The 25,348-nt window shown below is 50.7% G+C and overlaps 1 protein-coding gene across 2 annotated transcripts in view; it reads left to right on the forward strand.

The window, feature by feature from the left end:
• Positions 1 to 4,087: 4,087 nt before the first annotated feature.
• The window catches only part of TEAD3 (TEA domain transcription factor 3), a 57,596-nt gene continuing 36,335 nt past the window's right edge, over positions 4,088 to 25,348 (forward strand). For both annotated transcript variants that reach the window (XM_030561276.1, XM_030561277.1), the window contains exon 1: positions 4,088 to 4,224. The gene's annotated coding sequence lies outside the window, so the exon portion shown is untranslated. The remainder of the gene's footprint in view (positions 4,225 to 25,348) is intronic.

Below are 25,348 nucleotides of genomic sequence, written 5' to 3' on the forward strand. Positions count from 1 at the left end.
CCCACTAAAGTTGGTTGTGATTGGTCTGCCGCTGTGTCTGGGTCCTGATGCTGCACAGTGTCAGCATATTGTGGGCCATAGACAATGAACAGGCCTCTTTTCTCATTGCTTTGCCCAGCCTTCATCTTGGTCCTCAGTTCTAACGGTGCGCTGCCCAAACTTCTCTCCTGGTGGCTCCTGCTTGTCATTTGCCCCCTTTTGGTGATGCTCCCACACTATTCCCTCTTCTCACAATCATCACCGGTCAGGCTCCTTCCTGACATTGGTTAAACCCTGGTCCACAAGGCCTATGTGCATTAATGTCCTCACACAATGCCATCCAGCACTCCCTGTGTTAATGGTTCAACATGATGGAGGGGAGTTATTCCACTGCATGGAAATATATGAATGAACAAATGGAGTTAAACGGGCATAGGGCAGAGGGACTACGTACGTGGGGAGAGCAAGCTTGTCCTGCCACTGATGGAGCGGTACCTGCTCTGTGAATGGACAAGCACTTGATTATTACTGCTACAGTAGCACCTTTGGGCTGGACACTGGACATACACATAGTCCCTTCTCTGAAGAATGTAGTGTCTCAATAGATCAGACAAACAAAGGGTGAAACAAAAGCCCAGCGAGGAGATGTGAGTGACTAAACTCACCCAATAGGTTAGTGATAAAGGCAGGATTAGAACGCTGATCCCCTTAGCACCCAGTGAGTGCCTGCCCCATTAGACCATGCTGTTTCTTAGCAAGCAGGTATCTCACTCCAATACTTTTGACCAGGGCTAAACGTTAGTGGCTGTGTTCTTGTGTTGTTCACTCTGGTTTGTCTATTTTAAAATATTTTATAATTGAAATCCTTAGAGGAGGAAGGGAATCCTCTGGCAGCCAATCTGGAACTCTGGCCTTCTGGATGATTAGAGTAGTCTCTTCCTCTTTGCCATGAACTACCAGGACTAACTGGGAAGCCAATGTTTTGTTACTGACTTAAATACAATCTTTTTAATCAATTCAGGACAAGTTTGGGATTTTTACAATGCTGTAGCTAGTCTTGGTGCATTGCCTAGATTCGGACGTTCCAGCCATAGGGAAATATTATTTATGGCTTTATTGCTTGCAGCTTTTTTTATGTTATAATTTGGAAATGGGAGCGGCTGTTTCCCACCAGTGGAAGAGGAAAAGCAGCGGCAAGTGTTACGGACTTCTGACACACGACTCGACCAAACCACTGCATCTGAATTTGCCTCATTCTATAAGGGGCAGAGCCAAACGACACAGAAGTTTCAATCTAATTCTCTAAACAAAATAAGGTTCCCAATCAGTTATGCACGTGTTTAACTTTACACACAAAAACAGTCCCATGGCTCCTCCCATGCACAACATGACTCAGGTTCTTAAATTTTGCAGGATTAGGCCTTTATTACACTGCTTGGGCCAGATGCTTAGCAACAGGCGCGTGCTAAGGGCAGGAGAGTTTGATGCAGTTTTATTCATCATGCTAGATTGCTGAATGTGCGGGATGGCTGTAGCTTAACAGGCCTTGGTAGTGCTTATCTAGTCCTGAATCACTCAAATAAAACAAGTTCTACATGAAAACTAAAAAGCAAAACCTAAGTCTTATAAACTGACAAGAAATCATGGTCTGAAAAACGCAATCTGTGAGCAGTCATTTAACTGTGAATTCTTACCAACTACAAGGAAGGGGTTTACAATTATTATCTGTATTTTGGTACTGTCTAGAGCTCCGGTCATGAACCAGGACCCCATTGTACTAAGGGCTGTACAAATACAGACTAAAAAGACGGCCCCTACTCTGCAGGAACAATTCATATAGTGGGGGTGCTGAGAACCATTGAACCAATCTGTAAATCCTGTACGTGAAAGAAACCACTTCAAGCCAGGGGATGCTGCAGCACCCTCAGCACTCCTAGTTCCTGCACCTATGCCCTGCCCCCAAAGACCTTACAATATAATTAGACCACAAGAGCTGTATTTCCAAGTGCTCAGCACCTGCAACCAAGGCCAGATTTTTCAAGGGCCGCCGGGGGGGGGGGGGGGCAAGTGGGGCAATTGGCGCCAGGCCCCGGGCCCCACAGGGGCCCCCACGAGAGTTTTTCGGGGCCCCCGGAGCAGGGTCCTTCACTCACTCTGGGTCTTTGGCAGCAATTTGGCTGCAGGGGGTCCTTCCGCCCTGGGACCCACCGCCGAAGGGCTGAGTCTTCGGCGGCAATTAGGTGGCGGGGGCCCCCGTTGCCAGAGACCCCAGGCCCCTTGAATCCTCCGGGAAGCCCTGGATTTTCCAAAGAACTGAGCTGCTATTTAGACACCAAAATAAGTGGCTGGGTTTTCAGAAGAGCCCAGCACACTGGGGGCTGAGCTTTTTGGAAAAATCTGTCCATCAGTGCCACAGTGGGAGCTACTGCCTGCTTTTGAAAATTTGGTCCTTTGTTCAAGTGCCTAAATGGGAGCTGGGCCCTGGAAAATCCAGCCTCACGTATGGGTGCTGGGCACTAAGCAATATGGCCCAAACACTCCTTGAAAACCTGGGTCCATAGCGGCATGTTAGTAATGGTAAACTAACAAACACCATGTTCCCCAAATGAGAAGTGGGTCGGTAAACAGAATTTACCAGGGTTTATCCTCAGTGGCGTGTGGGGAAGAGCAGAAGGGGGCCAACAGCTAAGTAGGTAGGGGGGAGCTTATCAGTGCAGAGTTTTGAGGACAAAGCCAGGGATCTGGTTCCACACTGGGGTGCCATTTACTTGTGCCCACTGGCTGCAAAATGGGATACGCAAAGGTGCCCTAGCCCAGGCGCCCTCGGGAGAGCCAGGCCCTAGGAGTTTAATCTTGAAACGAAGGGGAAGCCAGCAGGCTGCGGTCAGAGCAGATGCCAGGGGAAATGACAAGGCCCTCGGGATCAGCTCCCCCAGCCTGAAACCTGGGTAAGGGGCGGAGAGTGGGAACTAACGACTGAACAGCTAAAAGCCTAACTCCTCTCTGCCTCCAAGGCTGCAGGCTCCAGCTAGGGGGCGCTGCAGGAGGAGGCTGAGCACCGGGCCCTGGCGTAGCCCGGGGCAGGCGTGGGCTGGAGAGCGAGCCAGTCTCGCTGGCTGGGAACTGGGGCCGGGCGCAGCTCCAAGTCTGACGTCAGCAGCGCAGTCCGAGGCTGTGATTCGGGGGCAGGCGCGAGCTGTTCTGCTGCTGCTGGAGCCCCGGGGCAATGGCTATGCCTGCTACCCCCCACACCCGCTGGCAGGGCGGGTCTCTGCCCCCTTACACTCCCCTGGGTCCTTTCCTGACTTCCCCCCGTAGGAGAGCAGTCCCTTCTCCAGCGTGGAGAGCCCCAACCCCCACCTCCCATGCATGAGAGGATCCCCCTTGCCTTCACCAGAGGGGAGACCCCTTATAGCCTATCCCCTAGCAGGGTTCACTCCCCTGCCCATAGAGGGGCGCCCCAATAGCCCAGCTTCTTTCCAACAGAGGGGAACCCCAATATTCCAGTAGACTTCCAACAAGGGGGCCCCCAATGCCCCAGCCCTTTCCAACATAGGGAAACCCCAATCCCCCATACCTCAGTACCCTTCCAACAAGGGGGACCCCCATCCCCTCCTTCCAGCAGAAGGGAATCCCAGTATCCCAGACCATTTCTAGCAGGGGAAACCCCAATACCCAGCCCCCTTCCAACAAGGGGGATCCCCGTCCCCTCCTTCCAGCAAAGGCGACCCCCAATACCCCAGCCCCCTTCCAACAAGGAGGACCCCCGTCCCCTCCTTCCAGCAAAGGCGATCTTCAATACCCCAGCCCCGTTCCAACAAGGGGGATGCCCGTATCCCAGCCCATTTCCAGCAGCAGGGAACCCCAGTATCCCAGCCCATTTCCAGCAGAGAGCCTCAATACCCCAACCCCCTTCCAACAAGAGGGGGCCCAACCCCTCTCCTCTGGCTGGCGGAGCCGGTCCGAGCGGGGGTTGTCCCGATCCCTGGCCGGGGGAGGGCCGGCCGGGGCTGGAGGCCATGTGAAGGGAGGGAGGGAGCGGAGGGCCCAGCCCAGCTGCCTCCTGATTGACTCCCAACTTTCTGCTCCTCCCTTGCACAAACTTTCCCTTCCCTGCGCCTGGCTCCGTGCGCGGATTCCGGAGCCAGCCGCGCTCCCCGCATTCCTGCTGCCCTTGTCACCCCCACCGGCTCCGGCACCCCCAGCTCGCCCGCGGCCGGCCGAGCGCTGCGGAGCACGGAGCAGGTAAGCTCCCCCCGACCCCAGCCCGGGAGGGTCTTTCTTTGCTGTAAGGCGCTTTGCCCCCCCCCCCGAGGGCCGACACTCTTCCTCCCCCCAGCTGATCGCTCTAGGTGGGAAGGGGCTCCCCCATGGGGGCCCCACTCTCCCCCCCAGCTGATCGCTCTGGGTGGGGAGGGGATCCCGCTATAGGACCCCCACTCCCTCCCCCAGCTGATCTCTGTGTGTATGGAGGAGATTCCACCAACACTTCCCCCCCCACCCCCAGCTGAGCTCGCCTGTCCTGGGGGCCCTGTCCTCAGATTAGTGTGGGGAAAGAGCCGCTCCCCCGCACCCCCCCCCCCGCAATCACTTCCCTGAAACTGCAGCTGCCTGGGGCAGCCTTTCCCACTCTGCCTGGGAACTTGAGCTGCTTGGGTGCGGGGACCTGGCCTGGGAAGGGATCAGCCCCATTGGAACACTAGAGAGGATGTGGAGGTGGAACTGCCCCCAGCCTCTTCTCCCCACCCCCAGTGGGTTTGAGCCTTCCCCCCCCCCGGAGGTCTAGTGGGCGCAAGGGGGTTTGGGTTTCACTCTCTTAACTGGGGTGGCCGGTTGCAGTCCTTTGGTTGTGGAAGGAGGTAGCCATGGCCCCCTCTGCTGCCTCCTCCCCCGTCAGTGTTTACCCTCAGCCTGATGGGGCTCGTTTCCCCTCTGGTTAGTGGATTTTTTTTGAATCTCTCTCCCCACCCCAATAATTCAACAGTTTTCAGTTTAAAAACATCCAATTGCTCACTCGGATGCTCTTGCTTTCTGCCCTGCCTCACTTCAGTTTAAGTTTTCAAGTCAATGGCCTGTGATAGATTTTAATATATTTTTTTGCTTCTACTTTGCATCTATGGGCTTTGACCGTGTGATTGCTGGAGCAACAGTTCCAAAGAGGTCTTGTGCGCAATATATGATCCATTGATAGAGTGCATAGAGCCAATACGTTACGTTATATAAGCTGCCTCCTTTTCCCTCCAACTCGCAGCAGTCGCTCCCCCAAATATAACTTCTTCCCCTTCTGACTCCGGAGGGCATCATGGGTGTCTTTTTAGCAACTGCATTGTGTATATGCATGTACAACACATCCATATCACACACATACACTGGAAGATAATATGCTGGCTGTATATTACACACTTTGTGCCTAGTCACACAGTCACAGTACTAACGAGTCATTAATTAGATGCATAATTTTCAGCCATGCATCACATTTGCAATATTTTTCTTGCTCTTGGTTTTTTGGAGTGGGGGGGGAGCCCCAAGCAAAACAACTTAGTTATATGAATCTCCAAAATAACATGCTCATTTGTGTATGTGTTTATGTAGGTAACCAGGCAGTTTTGGATTAACTTTGTGTGTAAACTAGGTTGCATACACAGAAAAGGGCACAGTGAATGTCATTTTGGATTCAGGCATGAAAATCAATATATTGGGGCACTGGAGATGGTGTGCCGGGGGAGGGGAAGGGAGATGCCCAGAAACATGGCTTTGGAGGCACCCAACATTGCTTGTCCAAAAAAACCAAAAAACACCCTACCTCCACAGAAAATCCAGTTTGACTTGATTAGTTCTGGGCAGCTGACCCAGAGTGCTAATGAATTAACAAACAGAGAAATGGTGAGCACAGAGGGCAGGGAAGAAAAGCGTGAGGTTCCAGTGAGGCTTCCTTTTGTCTATCATAAATAAGAGCAATGGGACATAGGTGATGGAGCTGTGGCGGTCCATTCCTCCCCCGGAAAAGAGAGTCAGTCTAAATTGGATAGTTTTGAGGCAAGTGGCTGTGGCCCTGTCCCCGATCTTGCTGCCCATCTGTGGTGAGTCAAGGTTTTTAATGCTGCAACAGAGAACATCTTCTCATCTCTGTTACCCCCTGCTTGTGTGTGGGGAGGGAGTGTTTGTGAGGTGGCTGTAAGGAGGCACCTTGTAGTGGTGGTGGCTGAGGTACTTTGCAATGGAGGTGCTGCCTTAGGGGGAGACCTCGTAGCCAGGTTGCTGCCCCTATAGATAACTGGTCACGGCTCTGTAGGGACGTATTGCCGGTCAAGCAGGACCAGACACGCAGGCACTTGTGCCATACAGGGAATGCCTCTCTAGAAAGCAATAGCTGGGTCACAGTATATGCTACTTGTCTTCAGGTGCCATTTAAAGGCCTTTGTGTTGTTTCTCCCCCCAGTGCAAACCCTGTTGTGACAAAACATTCATGCTTTTCTCCAGGCACTCTTCTGCCTTTCCTCCTCTTGGGAGGTAGGCCAGTACCATGACTCCCATTTTGCAGATGGGGAAAGAGAGGGAAGTGACTTACCCAAGGTTAAGGTGACCAGATGACCAGAACAAAATATCGAAACACATGAGGGAAGGGGGGAAGAGGGAGGGCGCTGAAGTAAAAAATAAACAACAAAAAAAGCCAGAGTGCAGAATATTGGGACAAATGGCACATGTCGGTCAGGATGCGGGACAGACAAATGTTGGGATGTCTGGTCACCCTACCCATGGTCACAGAGCAGGTCATGGGCTGCTGTGAGTAGAACCCAGGTTGGACTCCTGGGCCTTGGCCTTATCCACACACCAGTCTGTCCTTTCTTAGCTCTTAAAATGGATAAATGCTAATAAACCATCATAAGGATAGTGTTAGGAAGGATCTCCCGCACGTGCCATGCTTCATAACCCCTCAGCAGCCAGAGTATAACTCTTCTCTAGAAGAATCAGTAGTATAAAGTAGATATATTTTAAATACTAGGTAAAGATAAGAAGGGGTGTGTTTGTATATATCTATATCTTGTATTTATAATATAATCTCTAACCGCTAAGGGCAGGTATCGTTCAGCCTGGCAGTTTTCATACCAAATGCTTTCAAGGAAACTATCGTCTCATAGCATCACTCTCACCCTAAAGAAACTCTGGATCTGAACTTAAGCGTATAGACAAAGATGATCAGATCATAAAAGAAAGCAAGGTTTGGCCAGGCCTTTTTGTTGATGTGCTTAGATTGGGGGGAGGGGGAAAGGGAATGGATACAAAGGAGAACTAGACAATTCAGGGCCTTGGCATATAGGGATTCAGCTCCTTTGGTCTCCGTGTCTTCTAACTATCCAGCCAAGCTGGCAGGGAGGGACAACTTGCTTCCATCTGATGGCAGTTCGGTGGCTTTAGTGAAATAAGTTGCAGTTGTAGCAGTGAGCCCAAGGACTTGCTGTGCCATGGAGACTGGAATATCTTCTCCCAGCTACTAGAGTCTTTGGGGCTCAAGGTTTGCATGTGTGTGTAGCTGCTTCTGCCACTGCCCATGCCGTACCTGTCCTGTGGAGAGACCACTCGGTTTTGCCAGGGCTGTTGGGCTAGCAGCAAATACACCTTTAATAAAAATAACTAACAAATTGGGGGTGTGGGGGGGATCACCCTGTGTGTCCTGGGTATTTCTGGTGCACCCGTCACTAGGCCCTGCCTGTCTGACTCTGGTGCTCCAGGCCACGTGCAGAGCTGCTCCTCTGAGTCTCTGTAAATACCTGGCATTTCTTTGTGGAAATATTGAGTGTCTGTGACTAGCTGAGTGTGCGGAGGGAAGGAGGAGGGGTTTGGCTGAGGTGCTGGCAGGTGAGGAAGTGGCAGTGGCTTTGTTTGGAAGGGTGCAGACAGACAATCCCCTCCCTGCTGTGCTGAGAAGAATCTACCAGCAGGTACATCACTTAGTACCTTGCCCATCTGCCTTACACTGGGTACCTTAAAATCCCAGTCAGCCTACAGTTGGATTGTACCAACCACCCCTTTGCTCCCAGCCATCAGAGGTACAAAGTTTATCTTTTTGCTTCGATAGCACTGTCCATAAGCAGCGATGAATAGAAAGCAGCACCTCCTTCTGGTGACAGCCGGAAACTGTTGCTGCTTCCGCCAGTTGCACCAGGCCTGTGGAGACTCAGTAAGAGCGGCGCATCTGAAAGCCTAATTGAGGCTGTGACACACTGCTGACAGTGGGAGGTGGTGCAAGCCGCGACTAGCAATACAGTGGAAGGATAAAAAGATTCTCAGCCAATGTGAGAACAGGTTAAAGCTGCACTTCGTGGGAGGTGAGGGTGGAAGTGGGCAATCAACTATAATTAATGCATTAAAAATTAAGTAACCACGCAACACCTGTCGAACACACACACCAAACAGAAGGCCAGCTGCAGGGGATCCCTTGTGCTGGAATAACTTATAGAATGGGTCTGTTGTGAAGAGCAGAGCTGTTCTATGCCTGATCCTTCTGGGTAGGGGGGAGATGTGGATTTCTGCCTCCTCCTTACTGCGTGTTCCTAGTTCCACGGAGGCTAGGGATGAGTGACATTTGGGGTGGGAGGTTCTTGTGATATTTGGGGCACCAGAGGAATACCACATGGGATTTGAGCCCCTATTATCTGCCCTTCCAAACATGGGCCCTGCTACGATGATTGTTGTTTATTATTTGTATTATGGTAGCACCTAGGAGCCCAGGCGTGGCCCAGGACCCAGTTGTGCTAGGCGCTGTACAAACACTGAGCAGAAAGATGGCCCCATCTGCAAAAAGCTGACAATCTCCTAGAAGTTCCTTTAAGTGTTTAATAAAAAAGGGTGTCTTGAGCCTAAACCCAGTGATAAAATTCTTCCTGGCTTTAATGGGAGCTAAGCGTTGGTCAATCAGTCAGTCCTTGCTGGGAGAGGCATGTGAAAGGTGGCTGAAGGACATCTGATTGACTGACGATGTAGTCTGTAACCCTCTGAATGCCCTTCACTATGCAGCAGACTCAAGCCACCCCAAGGACACCCCTGGTGCTCGTCCCATGTATTGTGGTAAATTATTGCCATCCACCATGCAGAATCAGTGAACTGACTCTCTAGACAGGTCTGGCTGTGCCGTGGGATCACTATGCTCTAATGTGAGTATGTTCTACTCTCCCAGTCCTGGATTTGAGCCTTGACTTTATAAGAGGCATTATTCAGTGTGGGTGCCCTCTTCTGGGCTCATTAGACTATAGATGCAAAACTTCCCTTTGTTATGGGAACAGCACCTTTCCTGAGAGTTGGTTAGCCTGGAAGTCTGGGGTGTTGGAAGGTGCCTGGAGTGTGTGAGCACCCAGTGTTTCTGTCACGTGTTGGTGTTGACTTATGAAACTTTTTGGACTGAAGGAGGGAAGTTAATGATGGGTGAGGATTGTAAACTGTGTTGTCACTGAGCCTGTAACCCGCACGTGGAAAGATGGTCTCATTGCTAAAGCACAAAAAAGCGGGGTTCTGTTTGGATTTGGGCAAGTCATTTAAACCCCTTTGTGCCTCAGTTTACCCCTCTGTAAAATGGAAGTGATACTGGTCCTGCTCAGTGATACTTGTGAAGCACTTGGTGATCCCCTGCTGGAACACAGCAGAGCAGTGCAAATTGCTTTGGAAGCATGATTCTAAAAGCACGATAATGCACACAGAGTCGATGAGGGATGGTTTATGAATTACTTGTGTGGGGACATTCTCTGCCTTGTACCCAGTGCTTTTCAGCCCATCAGGCGGTGCATTCAGGGCAGCTGTTCTGGAAGCCTCTATGGACCCAGCATATGTGGGGCTCTGTATCACTGGTGCTGCAAAACCCTGCCCTGCCATTTCACAGCCACCATGTTGGATTCTCCCTCCTGATGGGTGAGACCTGGTGGGTAGTGCCTGGTTTTGAAAAGGAAAATGCCGAGTTCCTCCGCTCTGTAAATCCATGTTTGAGCCTTGTCTGTGCGTACGTTGGGCAGAGAGTCGAACAAAGTTCCAGAGCTTCTGAGAGGGGACATGAGCACTCCTCAGAAGAGTGCACCCAAAATGGCGCCTGGGCCATGCAGACTTTGGAGCAGTCCTATGTCTTTCCTGTGCAGCTGCCACGATTCTAAGACAGTAGCCACATGGACAATGTCTTTACTGTCCCTCGTGTAGCCTGGTGGGCTTAGCTTTAAGACTGTGCAGACTTCCTGGAAACATGAGTTTGAATCCCATTTGGATCAGCTGAGCCTTCACTCTTCCAAGGGGCCATGCCATTTCCTGTGGGTAAGTCTGAGTGAGACCTTTAACTAACACTGTGGCCCACATATTCAAAGGTATTTAGGTGCCTAACTCCCACTGAAATTTATAGGAGTTAGTGCCTCAAAGGTATTTAGGTGCATGGGCCTGAGGGCCTGTCTACTGGTTGTGGATATTGTAGTTCTCACTGCTTGAGTGTCCTTGACCACGTTCCCCTATATTCTTTGTTTAATGCAGTATCCCACTACTTTCCCCCCACCCTGCCCCCGAGATGGCTGCGTTTCAGTGGTGTTATATTGGTACAGTGATAAAACACTCTGGGATCCCCTTGGATGAAAGTGAACTCGATTGCAGTAATTTGTAAAGATTTACCACCCAGTGGTATAAAGAGTGAATCCTCTTAACTGACCCATCTTTGGGCAGAAACCAAAGCAGCCCATTTTAACAGCTGTCTTGAAACTCCCAGGCCCTAGAATAGTGGTTCTTAGCCAGTGGTACGCATACCCCTGGTGTTACATAAAGGTTTTTTGGGGTACATCAACTCATCTAGATATTTGCTAGTTTTACAACAGGCTACATAAAAAGCATTGGTGAAGTCAGTACAAACTAAACTTCCATACAGACAATGACTTGTTTATACTACTCTGTATACTGTACACTGAAATGTAAATACAAGATTTATATTCCAGTGGATTTATTTTATAATTATGTGGTAAAAATGAGGAAGTCAGTAATAGTGGCTGTGACACTTTTTGTATTTTTAGGTCCGATTTTGTAAGTGAGTAGTTTTTAAGTGAGGTGAAATTTGGGGTTGCACAAGACAAATCAGCCTCCTGAAAAGGGTACGGTTGTCCAGAAAGGCTGAGAGCCACTGCTCCAGGATACCTTGTGCTGCATGATACTATGTATTTAAAAGTTATTACAGTAGCACCTAGAAGCCCCAGCCAAATGCTGGGCCCTATTTTGCTAGGGGCTGTACACACATAGTGAGAGACAGTGCCAGCTCCTAACGCTTAGTATAAATAGGCAAGACAGACACAGGGTGAGAGGCAAGAAGGTATATTATCACCATTTTACAGATCTGAGTGTCAGAGAGAATAGGTGACTTTTCCGAGATCATGCAGGGAGTCTGTGGCAGGGTTGTGACTGAACCCAGGTTGCCTAAGTCTCAGTCCAGTGTCTTAACCACAGGACCAAAATCAACGTATGAAATAAACACGATCATTGGCAGTGTTAAAAGGCTTGAAGAACCGTAATGAACACATGAGCCCGACCCATCTTGCAGCCTTGATAGCATAGCAGAAGGCCACACTTTGGGAAAGCGAGGCCCGCAAATCACCCTTCCTGTGTGTAAATGACTGTGGCTGGACTACTGGGCATCAGGCATGGCAGGTATCCGCAGGTTAAAGTCATAGAATAGACCAATTGGCTCTGTTCCCTGGCAGTCATCCCAGTTAGTCTAATGATTGGGCTGGTTGAGGTGATCTTAGTGCATGTCTGTAGTGAGATGGGGTCGGGTATCTACCATATAAAGAGGAGTGAAAAATTGTTTACAGTGAATATTTTTGTATGGCCCCAAGAGATAAAATGTGAGCAATATAAAAAAGCCACCTTTTAAACACAAAAGCTATGCGGAACCCAGAGTTTGTTGGCAAAACTCCCATCATCTTCAGGGGAGCTGGGGGAAGCAGAGCTTGGCAGAGAGAAGCAGAAGGAACAACTTTACATGCTGTGATTATCAGAAGTGATTTGAATGTATACAGAAGGGTCTGGAACCAGAACCCCAGATCCAAATACTAGAAGGAATGTCAGATATGGACTCCACCTGTGACCCATTTCTAGCAAGAGTTCAGTCCAAACTTGTAGAGGTCCCATTAGTTATCTGAGGGCATGCCTACATGAAAACATCCAAGAAAATTAATCTGAATCAACTAGGGTGTGAATTTGAAGTGGATTAGTGAAACCTCATTAAATCCTTGTGTGGACACCGTAAATCAGAATTAAAGTGGCCTTAATTCAATTTAGTTTGGAAGTCCGTGTCTACACTGTAGTGGAATAGCTGCGGTGCTTTAGCTATACTGCTCTAATCCTGTAGTGTAGACCCAGGCTAAGATGATGGAAGGTGTTTTTCCATCACTATAGAAAGGAGTTTTCCGCCACTGTAGGAACTGCACCTCCCTGAGCAAGGGTAGCTAGGTGAACAAAGGCATTCTTCTGTCAGCCTAGCTGTATTTCTGCTAGGGGTTAGGTTGTCATAGCTATGGCACTCAGGGGTGTGTATTTTTTCTCAGTCCTGGGTGCTGTAGTTATGTCTACCTAAATTTTAAGTGTAGACCATGACTAAGACAATTAAACTAAAGCAAATTAAGACCACTTTAATTTTGAATGAGGGTGCTCACACAGGGATTTAATGCAGTTTAACTAATCCACTTCAAATTCACACCTTTAGTTAATTCGGCTTGATTTTCCTGGAGATCCACATGTAGACATGCCCTGAAATAGCATGTGTGCAGCAGTCCAGTAGTTGGGACTCTGGGGTTCTTTTCTCAGCTTTGGTAGAGACCAGTGGTTTTCAACCTTTTTTTCATTTGCAGACCCCTAAAAATTTTTGAATGGAGATGTGGACCCCTTTGGAAATCTTAGACGTAGTCTGCCGACCTCCCCCCTCACCCCCCCATTGGCCACAGGTTGAAAACCACTGGTATAGACTTTCCACCTGGCCTTAAACAAGTTGCTTCACTGCTCTGTGCCTCAGTTTCCCCTATTTTCTGTAAAATAGGCCTCATAACTCCTACCTCTATAGATTGTAGTGAAGCGTAACAGTTTTTAACGTGCTTTGAGATCCTTGGATTAGAGCATGAAGCGTTATTTATTCATGACTGTCTCCTCCTAGCTCCTCGTAAAATTAGATCCAGCTGTTCACAATAGTCACTAATTTCCCCAGAAGATGTTCTGAGCCTGTAAACTTTGAGCAACTCTGAGTTAGTGGAGGATGGGCTGTAGTTCTCATGCCAGCTTGCCAACCATTTCTCCCCATCCCCCAGAGGCAGGGAGCTCATATTGCTGACGTTTAGGCAACTGTCCTTTTATTTTAGTTAAACTCAGCATTAATGTTGTTAGCGGGAAGGTTTGAGCACTTCATAGCTCCACTGCCCACCCTGTGGGGAGCAAGGCCTTGCGTGTGGCCCTCTGCTCTGGGTCCCCCCTCCCAAGAAGGAGACAGGTTTACCCTCAAACGAACCCCCAAGAGCTGGGCAGCCTGTGGCTATGTAGCCTTTTTGGCTTCCCCTGTGTTTGTGCTGGGTCCTCACCATAACATAGATGTGCCCCCACAGGACTCCCTCCAGAGCCCACCTGGATCAGCCACGCTCAGGGGCCAGCAGGGCATTTGTGGGTCATTCCTTCCTCACCACAGCACACCTGAGACTTAAGCTACCACTCCACCAGCTGCAGTATGGCCAGAAAGGCCTCCCTGTCTCTAGCTTGCCCACTCCCTGCAGATTGGGAAGCTGGCGTGGTAGAGCAAAGAGGGAGGGAATGGTGGGGGGAGAGAGAGGCTGTGATTACTGGGTTGGTTAGATAATTGTGGGCGGGTGAGGGGGGCTGATGCATTGGCTCAGGATCAGCTTAACTACCGGGCTGTGCTCTCATCTGGAACGCCTTCTCTATTATTAATATCACCTTCATTATTTTTAGCAACTTACATTCTCTATATGCAGGAGGCGCTTCACCCACCACTGAAATGCTGCCACCTCAGCAGTGGGGGTGCAGCAGCTGTTTTAACAGCACGGAGCTGCAAGGCTGAATCTTAGGGCAGGAAGTGAAGGAAGTGCTTGCTTCCAGTTGGAAGTGTGAAGGGGGAGTTCAGATGGCCAGGAGGTAATGAATCAACCCCGGAAGTGGACCAAAACACCAGAGGTATCCTGCTCTTGTGATCAGTGCAGTGGGATCTTTAATGTCTGCAATTGAGCAGATTCTTGGTTTTATGTGGCTTGCCCAAAGGATGGGTTTTACCTAGATGTGTTTGGGTCCAAGTACCTAATGCCTCTATTTCAGCAGGGGTCCTGATAATCAGTATGTACTTAGCAGGCTTCTTCTTTTATTGGAAAGCTGCAGGAATTCTCACAGCTCATGGTGCTGTGACTAGAAGGGACTGAGCTAAGTTTTCCCATGTTGCGTGGAAGTCGCTTGGAAGAGCAAGATGAGAAGGAGAGGATGTGGTGAAGGCAGTGGTCTGGGACTGGGACTCAGGAGATCAGAGTTCACTTCGCAGCTCTGCTGTATACTTCCGGTGTGATCATGGCAAATCACTTCATCTCTGTGCCATAGTTCCCCAGATGCAGAATGAGGATGATGATGCTTCCTTTGACTTGTCTCTTTAAACTCTTCAGGATGGTCTCTCACCATGTTTGGCCATCACCGAACACAGTGGGCCTTTGATCTCAGTTGGGGCCCAGTCTTTCCCGCAGTATAAATAATAGTAAGAGCATTACTGTTCAGTTCTAGAAACACAAGAATAATGTATATGGGGCTCATCCTGGGGGATCCCAAGAGCTTAATAAATTGTGTGCACAGCACTCCTGCAAAGTACAAAGGACATGGCTAGGTAAATTTTGCCAGGGACTAAGATGTTTGTGTCACTGCTCAGCAGATTGGATCTTGCTGTTTGGGGTCTCATCAGAAAGACCCGCACACTGGAAACCGCATGGTTCTCAACTTACAGGGGAGGTGGAAGCTCACTGGGAAAAGGGTCTGGATACTCCAGACCAGAAGCCTAAAGGCCGCAATGGTGGAAGCCTAGAAATACACAGACCACCGATCCAGCCCTCTGGCTGTCAGTCTAGGTAAACATATTCCAGGCTCTGGGCTGCAGAAATATACATGACCCCGCAGGATTCCCTTTTTCCGCATTAGCTGCCTCCTAGTGGGGATATCGGTTCTTGGTAGTTTCCTCGCTGGCCCTCTGCAGAGCATGTTCCCCTTTGGTCGTTCTGTGCGGCGTTCATTCCTGAGTCATCAGTTTAGCCCCATTGCAGGGAATTGCACAGTGCGTTGATTGTCCACGCAGGGCCCGTTGCCTGTTTCCTGTATGTATGGTGTATGGCATATGAAATACATACTCCCATTACGGTTTCTGCAAATGTGTGAGATAATGAAACCCTCTGGAAGGGGCTCCTGTAGAGACTTTTATCTCGTGATGCCACCTATGTGGAGGGATTCCTCCCATGGTACTCAGGACAGCATGCCAGGGGAAAGTGACTTGTAATGGTGAGGAGTGCTTGGCTTCCGCCAGACTGAATGACTTTTTCCTCGGCTTCAGAAAGGTGTTACAGCCATTCCCCATCCTGGAGCTGGGTTGTCGTATGTAGCCCAGTGGGTCGTGCTGAGGGCTGCTCTGGTTTGGTAAGTTGCTGCTTTCAGATTGCCCACAGCACCCAGCTATGAATCAGGGCTGATGCCTCAGGGGCAGCTGTGTCTCCTAGGCAGAGGGTGAGGGCAGTGATTGCAGCTGCTTCCCTGGTGAGGATTGGGTTACACGAGGGTGGAGGGAAGGGAGAGGCAGTCTGGGACGAGGGAGTGGGTGTGAAAGAACTGGAGCCTTCCTGTTTGCACAGGGGTTATAGACACCTCATGGCCCCTCTTTAGACTGGTTACTTTAAAATCACATAGCCTGTACATTTGCACAGAGTCAATAAGACACTTTCCCCGCCCCACAGATTTAAGGCCTTGTCTAAGTCAATAGGGAATGAAATTGACATAGGTCATTTTCAAACTGATTTGACAGTCCACACAGGAGTTGGCACTGATTTAGCGACCCCGGTTTAAAAAGACACCCTTAGTTAAACCTATACAATGACGTTTGTAGGCTGGGCCTAAGGGAGAGCTGGCTGGGAGACTTGGAACAGTTGCTCAGAAGTGGGAGCGTGTGGGCAGTTGTTGGGATGGAGAATTCCCAAACACAGGTTTGGAAGGAGGAAGAGCTTGGATAAGGAGAGGGGAGACCGTTCTGAATATGGGAGAGGGCAGCAGGAGAGAAGATGCGAAGAAGGACTGTGCCACTCCAATCCCTTCCTTTGGAAGGTAAGCCTTAGGGCACAAGCCCTATTTGGATTCAGTGGCACCAGGACAATCCTTTATGTGGATGCCTGGAGTCCTTTGCCTCCCAGGACATCTAAAATGACTAAGAGCTGGCCAGAGAACCTTAAGCTGGTTCACATCTGTCGTACTGAGAACATCTGGGATACTCCCACCTCTCCCATGATGTTCCTGGTTTCCTTGTCTTATTGTTTTTTCCTGATTCTATAGAAATGGTTGTTTCTAGCTGGAGAATGACTTATGGATTTGCCTTTTCCTCTGAATTCCAACCCCTTCTTGTGACCAGGTCCTAGCAAAGTATCTGGTGGCTGTTGGGTGTGTGTCTGTGACATAGACATTGTCCATCTTACCTAGGACAGTTAATCCCTAAAGCCAGCTCTGGCCCCATTTATTCAGACTGGAATGTGTAGTTAATCACCTTGGCCAGACCATGGGCTTGCTGAGCAGATTGCCAGAACACTTTCAGCCAGGTTCTGCTTCAACCTCCCAGATCTCTTCCTTGGGTCTTGTGCAGTTGAAGCCTATGGGATCTCTGGGAAATTGGCTTTGCTTCTAAGCCATGCTGGGAATTCAAACGCTTGAAGCCACTTTCTCTGCTTGGATCGCCAGGTTCTCAAGCTCAGTAGGTCAGAGTTGCTTCTCACCGTCAACAAACAGCAAATTATAATTGGAAATAAAGGTTTAACTTGTAATGATATTTCTCAGCATGCTACTGGCTAAATTACATCCGGTCTAACTCATTCTCCTGGCAATTGGAAACTTCCTGTCCTAACCGTGCACTGTTCAGTGGCTGCTGTGTTCCAGAGATGGCTGTGTTTCAGTGATGGATGAAGTGACTCCAGTATGTAAGAGCTTGATCCTGAGGTGTACTGAGCACCATTAATTCCTGGTGGATGATCCAGTGAGAGTATTGGGCCTCTTGGGAACAGGCCTACAGTTTGTAAAGCCTTTTGGGCCCAAAGTGCTATGTAAATAAGATGATCCCATTCCTGGTAGTGGCCATCTTGGTGACGCTGGAGGAGGCCAGTCTAAGACTTAGTCAGTTTCCAACTAGTTTCATAATCTAGAAAATAATTAATGCTTTAAAAGCTTTTATTAAAATGTAAATCAGTGAAGTGCCTCTGCTGGCTAAGCAGGATGGAAAGCAAGAGGGACACCCCTGCTGCTGGGTTATGTGGTCGTGTTCGAACCAAGATGGCTGCCCCGTTACCTAGCAGTGAGGCTCCGAGAAACATCTGCTTTGCTTTAAAAATACTGGGCCACCGGCTCGGTTCTTCCCCAGGCAGATCCCCGTTGACTTAAGGGGGACTGGGGACCCTGCAGGGTTTGACCCATTCAAGATACATTTCCTGAGCCTGTGAGAGGTTTCTGGGCTGAGTGAAAAGGCCTAAGTCTCAGTCCTTCTGAGCCTCGGTTCCCTGGTGTCCCATCTCCACGCCTTGCTGGCGTCTGGTCAGGGAAGTTCCTCTGTGGGTCACTGGGGAGGAAAAGGAGCAGCTTTGTTAGAATGGGGTCAGTGGCTGTCTACCTCGCTGTGCACAGGCTGGGGCCTGTGTCCTTGTTTGTAACTGGTGGGTAGAAGGTGACCAGCACATCTGGGGACACAATAACCTAAAGGGGACGGAATGGACTTGGTGGTTGCCTGGGAGTCCCAGGCCCTCTCTCCAGTCTGCTGTCACTTTAGGAGCCACCATCCATCGGTGCTGCATCCCTCGTGGCCTTGGAGCCACGTGGCCTCTTGTGGTTTCCTCGCTCTGATTGCTTCCTGAGCTCCACGCCAGGCCGGAAAAGACAGGAAGTGATAGAGGAAAGGAAATTACTCAGCTGTCTCACAAGGGAGCAGGAGTTGGGGGGAGGGGTGTCTGGGAAAGTCCCAGGACTTCTGAGTCTGGACCATCCAGGGGCCCTTCGGCATCCATTCCCCTGTCTGAATGATGGGGTTGGGTGGGAATGCAGGAAAAGAGGATGGATCCAGTGAGGGGCGGACATGAGAGACAGGCACTTGCTAACTGGCTTGTTATTGAGCTACACTTCCCTCTGAAACTTTGCTTTTACACAGCCTATAGTGCCACATCAGTGGCTTGGATTTCTCAGTCCCTTTTGCAGGCAGGATCCTGGCAAGGGGATATACCCTGATGGTAGCAAGTAGTAGAAGTGAAGTCTGATTCCAAGCAATGGGAATCCCTAAATATCAAAGGGCCTTGCAGCTTGGTAACAGTTTAGAAAAAGAGCACAAACCCCCAACCATTAGTATCAGTCGGTCTCTGAGGTTTGGTCCTTGTGGGAGCGCTGTTGGGTAGAAATACGTAGGTGGTGTGCTCTGCTGATGAATATAATGCTTTCCACCCTCACTTCCACCCCCAGGATCCCATACTACTGTTCAAGCTAAAGATAGGAATTGCTTTATTCCTTGCTGAAAGGCAACCACTTCTGGGGTGGAGCATGTGAAAGTGTTTTCCAGGAGGGGAAGTAGAGAACAGAAACTACTCCCATGGAAACTGCAGGGAAGGGGGATGGTTAGGGTCTGCAGAATGTGGTCATCCAACCTGCGATTTGACCAGGATGTCAGAATTAACATCCTGGCTCTTGGAAAAACTGCTATGAAGTCTTTCATGGCCAGGATTTCTGAAAGGCAATGAACCTCCTAGTGCTCCACTGGGGCACCATCTGTTGAGCTGCTAACGCTGCCTGTGGCATCATTGGAATGCTTCCACCTGGGGATCCCCCAGCCCAAACGTGTGAGGTTAGAGGCCCTGGTGATAGGCCTGCAGGCTGAGGCTGTGATTGCTGGTGGAGATCTCCTGGTGAGGGCTGGCCAGGCGGTGCAGTCACAACGGGTAAAGATCTGAGATCACCGGGCTGACAGCAATACCATGTACTCTGTCTTTGGGGAGAGTTGAGCACTGGCAGTCCCACGCACCTCTGCCGATGCTTGGGACAGTGCGGAGGGGCTCAGGAGTGGCGTTGGGGGGCCTTTCACGAGAGCTGCCAGGTTAGATGCTGGGTGTCAAGCAGATCAACTCTCCCATCCCCAAACTGGTATTAACAATGCTTCTCATGGTGCTGTGGACAGAATCGACCATTGTGTGCCCTGTAAAGAGCATCGGACGTGGCCTACCCCGACCCACAGACCATAGAGACAGTGAAAGAAAAAGAGCAGCTGGCACGTCATTCCTGTGGCTGTTTTAATTTCTTACACCAACATCCCTCGCCATCGAGGATTTTAGAAGCACCCTCCCTACACAGACACCCCCTTGTTGTTCCCTGCCACCCCTGTAGGATGGAGCACTGTGAATCTGGGGATCCCTTCTCCCTACAGGCTCCCCTGAAACCACTCCACCTTCCCACCTTCTGAGCTGCACCTCCTCGCCCCCCGGCTTTGCAGGTGGTAACCTGGCTTTCCCGCCCCGTCCCTGCCTCCCTCCCCCATTTCCTTCCCGTGCATGCAGTCGGATAAAATGTATTAACATGCAGACAAAACAAACATGGAAAAGATTGGTGGGGGGAGGTGTGGGGGAGAGGCTGAGAGGCAGCATCATGGAGAATGCCCCCGGCAAGCGTTCTCCTTCCAGAAATTAGAAGCATATTAAAGAAGGCCTCTGCGTGCTTGCAAATTGTTTCCTCCTGTTGGAGTTCAGAGCCTACTTTCGGGGCTGTGCGTTCTCTTGGCTAACACTCTAACACATGCGAGGGGCCGGAGAGCTGCTGTGTGAAATGGCTTGGGGCCGTTACACGGTCATGCTGTACTGGAAGGGAAATGTTTGCACCCCCGATGGCTCTGAATTCCAGTAGTGCTGTCTATTTCAAAAGATCCCAAAGTCCTCCTTGAGCTGTGTACCTTGGCATCGCTGAACTGCAGCCACCTCTGGGGTGGAATGCAGCAGCTGTCTGGCGGCACACAGCAATGCTTCACTACAGCCCTCAGGAGGGGAAGGGAAGAGTGAGATGGGGAGTTCTGGATGATGAGGTGGTGGTGTTCAGGTAACCGCACTGGAACTGCAGCCAGGTTGCTGGGGTTAATGCCCCAGCTCTTGCAGGAATCATTCTGGGTCCTTCATGGAGTGGGCAGGACCTTGGCTTTGCTGGGTCTCTGAATAAATACTCCTTGCTTTTGAGCTCCAATGAGGCAGAGTCTCCCACAGCTAGGAGAGGGGACCCTCCTGTCCCATCCCTCAGATTTTAGCTGATTGCAAAGTCCCAAGTGGCTGCTACCCACTCTCTATATCACCTAGCTCCCTGAAGTGCCTGCTTGACCCCGGCACAAGGACAGGCTGGGCTGCGTAATCCAAGGCACAGACACTCCTGTCTGTCCTGCCCAGAGACCCCGTCTCTCCCCAGCCAGGACATCTTTGTATCTTTGTCAGTGCCCTGCTCGCCTGTGGAGCAATCTAGGGCTCATGGGCAGCATCTGATGGGATTGGAGCTCTGCTGCGGTAGTGCAGGGTATGTGAGTGGCAGGGGCCCAGTGACCACCAGGCTGCTTCCTCCTGTTCCCAAATTGCTATCTGCGGCTCCGCTCAGGGAGAAAGCTGGGCAGCCGGTCTGCTACTGGAGTTGCTGCTGGGGACATGGTCCTTGAGTTACGCAAATGGCCAGGCCCTTGTGAGGGCCCCACACCCATAGTGATGAGCCTGCAGTGGCCACACAGGATCTATAGTGTGTGTCTGCTCCCTGGCAATGCTGGGTCGATGCCTGTGTTGCCAGGGGAGTTCTGTAAGTATTGCCGCCCCCTCACGTCTGGGCTGAGCTCCCATGACCATGGGGGGCTGGAGGCCCCCTCCCAGCCTTCTCCCATAACCATGGGGGATCTATACAGGCTTTCTCAAGCCCCCTCCAAATCAACTTTCACACCACAAACAGGGTGCTTGATGTGTTTCATGAAGACCTCCCCTCAGATTTGTAGTTTTGGCTGGGAAGCTCACACTAGCAGCTCTAAATGTGACCCATTAAAACCCCGATGTCCCTGGAGACATGGGGGACACTTGGATGATGATTCTGCTCTGGACCCCTCTGGATTTCTGTTCCAGCCCAGGCCTCTCTCTCATCATTTCTCCGGGACTCTGTCTCACCGGCCCCTCTGATAGAGAGCTGTGCCAGGCCAGCAGGCTGCTGCTGTGCTGGAGACTTAAACCTGGCAATCCAATTCCATCCCTCCCCCTGTGCTATAAATACACCCAACGCCATCTCCCCCAGGATGGGGCCGCAGAGCGAGGGAGCAGGCAGCGCTGGTGGGAGCTCGTCCCGCTGAGCTGTGAAACCTCCCGGACGCTCTGGTAACTGAACGCTGCCCACTGGCCTTGGCTTGTCTCTGGGGCTGGGAATGGGGAGCCACTCGGCGAGGCGGGGGAGTGAATCTCTCTGCCTTCCCAAAGGTCACAGTGACCTTCTCTTTTCTCTGGCCCTTTGTGCAGCTCCTTGCTCAGGTGTGTGTGTGTGGCCAGGCCAAACCGTCTCCCATAGGGGGCGTGGTAGAATTCTCCCCATAAGAGGTTGTGGCAGATTAATACACCCTCCCCGGGGATTCCCTTCCATCACTCTCTCCTGTTCCTCTCCCACCCTGTGGGTTACTGCACGGGCTGATCCCAGCTATCCCCATTTCACTTGATGGTAGTTTGCATTTGTGTGGTACTTCTTGTCCTCAAGGATCCCACAGGGACATATGACAGTGTATACGCAGCCCCAGAATGCAGCCACCTTTGGGGAGGAAAAGGGCTGGCCCTGCACAATGGTGAGTGTTGGGGCAATACTCTCCAGGCAGGACCTCATGTCAGCTGCCTGGAACTCTGCAGGCCTAGGAGTAGTCAACATGGTGCTTAGACAACAAAGCCATGTGTTTGTGCGTTTGGAGCCATGTGAACAGGTTTGGCGCAGAGCAGGGAAGCCAGTTTCTCGCCTGTGCTCCTTCTCCCCTCCCCACCCTACATTGGGGCCCCCTGCACCCTGTTGGTGTGAGACCCTTTCTAACTGCAGGGCTGCTGCTCTGAAGAGATCTCCCTCCCTTCCCTTCCCTCAGCAGAGAGCAGCAGGTGGGTGTGAGCTCTTGCCTGAAACTCCCCGCAGGGGGAAATCGGAGTGGAACTTGCAGCCTTGGATTCCCCCACCAGGGAAGGTCACACCCAGGCTGTAAGCTGAAACTTTTTGTCTTTCAGGTGAGAGGTGCAGCTCGCTGCACTAGCTTCCAGCCAGCAGCCTCCTGTCTGGGCTTGTCTGTGAACTTTTATCCTCTTTAAATGCGGGGGGCCCGGGGAAAGAAGAGCTCCCATGTGGGCCCAGCAAGGACTGGCCCAGCACCAGCCAACCTGGTGGGCCCACAGCTGAGCAGGAGCTGAACCAGTTCACAGGGCAGCTATCCCTTCCTACCCCCTATGTCAACAGATCCTCCTGCCTTCCTAACTCTCCTGGAGCAGATTGTGCTTCCACTCCTGCCCCAGTACATCTTAGCTAGCTTCCCTTCTTCTCTCCCCAGCAGCACGGGGCAGTCTCCTGATTGCAGACCTGGGTGTGCTTCAATGTTGTGGCACAGAGCTGGAGAGACCATCTGACCAGGATGGGAGCTAGAGGCTATTGTTCCCGATGCTTCTGCCAATCCTCCTAGTTAGTTCCGGAATGCAGGAACCCTCTCCTCTCACCTTCGCTCCAGGTGAGAATCCTCCTTCCAGTTCTGCTGCAGTAAGATGCTAGGTGCAGAGGCTTCTTGGGAGATCTCTCCCCAACAGCAGTGTCCGGAGACATTCAGGGTCTGGCTGAGCCATACTCCACCTATGCAGGCTGCTCTCAGCCCTGATGTCACTGCAGAGGAGGGCAGCGCCAGCAGTGGAGGGTCAGGAGGAGAGTTTAAATGCATAGCTGGAGTTAGTGGTGAGGAAGGGGCTTGAAATAACCTTTTCTAAAGTGTCTGCAGTGTGTAATTCCCAAGGAGGGTAACGGGTTGTTTAGAAGGGAGTAAGAAGGTGGAAATAAGGAAAGGAGAACATAGGCTGAATGTCAGGACAGCCTGCCTGGAATGCCACCACCGCCATCACCAGCCTCTACAAAGAAAGCATGGATGCCCATCAACGAAGCTTTGATGTAGGAATTCAAATCGGCTATCAGCGTCGCAATAAGGATGTGTTAGCTTGGGTAAAAAAACGCAGAAGAACTATTCGTAGAGAAGATTTGATCAGCTTCCTATGTGGAAAAGTTCCTCCTCCATGAAACTCTAGAGCTCCCCCAAGACTGACTGTAGTATCCCCTAACCGAGCTACTTCAACAGAAATTAGCTCATCTGTAGAGACTGATTTGCAGCCCTTCCATTAAACCATAGCTCTGCATGGTCTTAGTGGTGCAATGGCTAGTATAAGCGTTCGTTCAAGTACCCCAGGCTCTCCCACTCACATAAGCAGTGGTTCCAATGCTATGATCTCTATCAGGAGATGGACCAGGCTCTCAATACACCACTGCTTGGGATGGTTAAAAAGCAGCCTGGACAAAATGCTGGAGAACCAGGAGCCACCCTGCACTGCCTGCTAGGCAGGGCTGTGATAGTCTGTCTCTGGCATCTGGGGCTTCTGGTGCAAGCAGGGTGGGAGGGTCTCCAGTGCACTTTGAAACAAACCTGAGCATATGTCAGAAGACCCAGCTTAACATGAGAGCGGCCATCCTGGGTCAGACCAATGGTCTGTCTAGCCCAGTGTCCTGTCTTCCAACAGTGGCCAATTCCAGGTGCTTCAGAGGGAATGAACAGACAGGGCAATTCCATCCCCTGTGGTCCATGCCCAGCTTCTGGCAAACAAGAGGCTAGGGACATTCAGAGATGGGGTTGCATCCCAGCCCATTTTGGTTAATAGCCATTGATGGACTGATCTTTCAGGAACTTACCTAGTTCTTTTTTGAACCCTGTTATAGTTTTGGCCTTCACAACATCCTCTGACAATGAGTTCCCCAGATTAATAATGAGACATGTATTTGGGAGCCTGTGAGATCATCTCATTCTGTATCCTGTTGTAACCTTGCCCTTGCCTGTAAATAGGGGCATGCTAGCCCATCCTTGGCAGTCCTTGTCTTCCTCCATGTTACAGAATCTCCAGAACAAAGCTCTCTCCTAGTTTCCAACCTCATCCTTGGATTTTTCACCCTCCATCCTCCTGCTTCCCAGTCCTGCAGCACCTTGCTAATGTTCCTCAAACACTGGCCTGCATTCCTGTCCCCACCTCCCCTCTCTCTGTAAAGCCGGCAGAAGCTGACCCCACCACCAGGAATAGCCTTCACTACACCTGTCTCCTGATGCCAGACCCTGAGCTGGTGTAAATCCATGTAGCTCTGTTGAAGTCACTGGAGCTACATCAGTTTCTATCCACTGAGGACCTTGCTCCATGACACACATTATAGCTCCTGTCTCCATCCATGTTTCCCTCCCAACCTATGACTCCTGAGCAACCTGAGATCAAGGGCATCATTGCTTTAATATCTGATGCAGCATCTCTTGTGTTGTCATATCCTGCCCTTGTACAGGGGTGTGGACTCAAGCTAAATAGGCCCCTTCCATCTCTGTGGGCCCAGTTTTCCTCTTATAAGGCAGAACTGGCTCCATTACAGTCACCCTGGTGTTTGTAAGATCACACTCTCTGCTTGCCTCCATTTCCCCTATGCTTATTCTCCCCCAAATTCAAGCATTCCCTCCCTCCACTGCTGCATCTATGGAGGCCACGTGTGTGAGATTGGAACCCCACATGTATTGCTTCGTGTGCGCCGATGGGGTGTTGGAGTTTGAGGATGGAATTTGTGGTGCCACGTATCGTGTCCTGATTTTTACCTGGATTTTTAAGGCCTGGCTACGAGAACAGATGTGGAGCCAAAGTGAAATGAAGGCAGGCAAGAAGATTTGCTCTCAAAATAAAATACTGAGGGAGAGAGACTGTGATGAGCCTAACAAATAAACAGCTGGCATTGATTAGCTAGATATAGTGGGTTGTAGACACCCCTTGGAGCCCAGGTATTGTGCTGGCATTGCTGTATGTACCAGCTCTGACCT

This window comes from Gopherus evgoodei, chromosome 4 (genome assembly GCF_007399415.2).
Source record: "Gopherus evgoodei ecotype Sinaloan lineage chromosome 4, rGopEvg1_v1.p, whole genome shotgun sequence".
In the NCBI taxonomy this organism is placed as follows: domain Eukaryota; kingdom Metazoa; phylum Chordata; order Testudines; family Testudinidae; genus Gopherus; species Gopherus evgoodei.